This window comes from Humulus lupulus, chromosome 3, assembly GCF_963169125.1.
Source record: "Humulus lupulus chromosome 3, drHumLupu1.1, whole genome shotgun sequence".
Lineage (NCBI taxonomy): Eukaryota > Viridiplantae > Streptophyta > Magnoliopsida > Rosales > Cannabaceae > Humulus > Humulus lupulus.
Genome location: NC_084795.1, coordinates 175,909,810 through 175,912,173, shown reverse-complemented (window position 1 = coordinate 175,912,173; position 2,364 = coordinate 175,909,810). Strand labels below are relative to the sequence as shown.

Genomic DNA, 2,364 nt, shown 5'->3' with positions numbered 1-2,364 from the left:
TTTCAAAACATCTAAAAATCTTTGGAATCGACCATCTTGTTGCTGCTTTTGAAATCGTTGAGGAAATGGTGGAGGTGGTTTACTCATAGGCTTCTCTGTTGCATTTCGCTGAGGAGTTGTTGCAGTAATTGATTCAGGATCAACATTTGACATTTTCGGACTCACAACTCTTTCTTCCTTTTCCACACTATTTGGATTGAAGTGGGCTCGCTGTTGCTCTTAGGATTATCCTCAGTCAACTCCAAATTTTTACCACTCCTCAAGGTGACTGCCTTGCAATGCTCCTTACCATCTCTACTTGGATTGTTGGTATCACTAAGCAAGGTGCCTTGAGGTCTAGTCCTTAGCACATTAGCTAGCTGCCCCACTTGAATCTCTAGGTTCCTCAAGGATGTCACTTGGCTTTGAATCACAACATCATTCTTGGCCATATATTTTTTCATTAAACTCTCCAACGAGCTTGATTGAGACACTTGAGGAAGAGGTGGTTAAGCTTTTGGTGGTTGTTGAGAAAACCCCGATGGATATGTAGGCTTGTTTTGCATTGGTGCTCTGCTTGAACTAGCTCCTTGACCCCCCCATGAGAAACTTGGATGCTGCCTCCACCCTGGATTATAAGAGTTTGAATATGGATTATTACGGTTGGCATTTTCATTCCCCACATAATAAACCGAAGTGGGATTCGAAGGAAAACTCTCAAATGTGTGCCCATCTCCACAATAAACACAAGACACATCATAAACTTGTCCCATTGCAGTTGGTTGTACCATTCCCCCCAAACTCATGTTCTTGAGAAGGTTAGTCATTGAAGAAACTTGAGTGGTCAAAACTGTCAATGCATCCACTTCAAGTATACCAGCTACTTTTCGACTTGTTGATGCTCTAGCATTGGACCATTAATAATTGTTGCTCGCAATCCTTTCCAAGATCTCATAAGCTTCATTGTAGGACTTAGAGAGGATAGCCCCATTAGCTGAAGCATCCAACACCATGCGAGTGGAAGAACTGAGCCCATTATAGAATGTTTCCATTTGTATACAATGCAGAATTCCATGGTGTAGGAACTTCCTCAATAACTCTTTGAATCTCTCCCAAGCTTCACAAAAGGATTCATCTTCCAGCTGCTGAAAAGACATGATTTCATTGTGAAACTTGGCATTTTTGGTAGGAGGAAACTAATTCATCAAGAATTTTTCAGCCAACTCATTCCATGTAGTCATTGAGTCGAGAGGAAGGGTGTTGAGCCAAGCTCTAGCTCGATTCCTCAAAGCAAAAGGGAACAATTTCAACCTTAGGGCCTCGTCACTCACTCCTTGCAGCTTGAAAGAATCGCTCACCTAAAAAAATGAACGAAGATGAAGATGAGGATTCTCAGTAGGCAGCCCACTAAATTGACCCACTGTTTGCAACATTTGGAACATCATGAACTTTAACTGGAATTGGTGTGATTGAATTTAAGGCCTAACAATGCCCAGATTGAGCTCATTGAACACGGGGGCAACATACTACCTTATGGATCTCTCCCTATCATCAGCCATAGCTATCGCGTTAGCAATATTATTAGCACCCTCTACTCCTTCAACCTCTTTAGCCATATTAAGGTGATTTTGAGCCCATTGTTCCCTTAGTCTTCTTCAAACTGTTCGTTCAATCTCAGAGTCAATAGGAGCTAGTTCAATGTGTTCTTGCTCGTTCATACAATATATCATCTAGAAAACACAAGAGCAAGCAAACAAGGTCAGATCAACAAAGAAAAATAAATTGCAAGTAATTGATATTACACAAATTTCTAATTCCAATCCCCGGCAACAATGCCAAAAACTTGTTGTGAAAATTAAGATTGATTTAAATATGCAAGTATACGCATTCACACAAGTAATACAGTGATAAGTAAATCATCTCCATAGGGATTGCAAAATAGAAAAATAGGCAAAATAATTACTAAACAACTTAAAGATATTGACAATTAAATGGGCTGGTTATAAGCTAACCGAAATATTAAAAAGATAAAAATACTATAAATAAAACTGAACTAAATAAAGTAATTCGGAAGAAACACGAGGGTTGTAAAATAAACTTGAATTATTAATTCCCCCTATGTTAATTATACTAAACAGATTGCGGCAACAATATTTTAGCAAAACTCCCAGGTTAACAAGAATTCACTAAACATTCATAAAACTTTCCAAAATTTTATGATATTAATTCTTTTACCTAATTAAACATATTCCTATGCCAAATCAGATTTAAGAATGTAAATTCAAGATTCAATTCTCAAAAGTTACACAAGGAAAATAACACATCCCTATGTTTCTTACTAACATAACCTAACCTAATTATGACTTGTGTCATCCAAGTTCTTTC

At 37.9% G+C, this 2,364-nt stretch overlaps 1 non-coding gene across 1 annotated transcript; it reads left to right on the top strand.

The window, feature by feature from the left end:
* The first annotated feature begins 1,047 nt into the window (after nucleotides 1-1,047).
* On the top strand, nucleotides 1,048-1,153 carry LOC133827937 (small nucleolar RNA R71). Its single transcript, XR_009890586.1, has one exon. It is a non-coding gene; the product is annotated as a small nucleolar RNA R71 (small nucleolar RNA).
* Nucleotides 1,154-2,364: the final 1,211 nt, after the last annotated feature.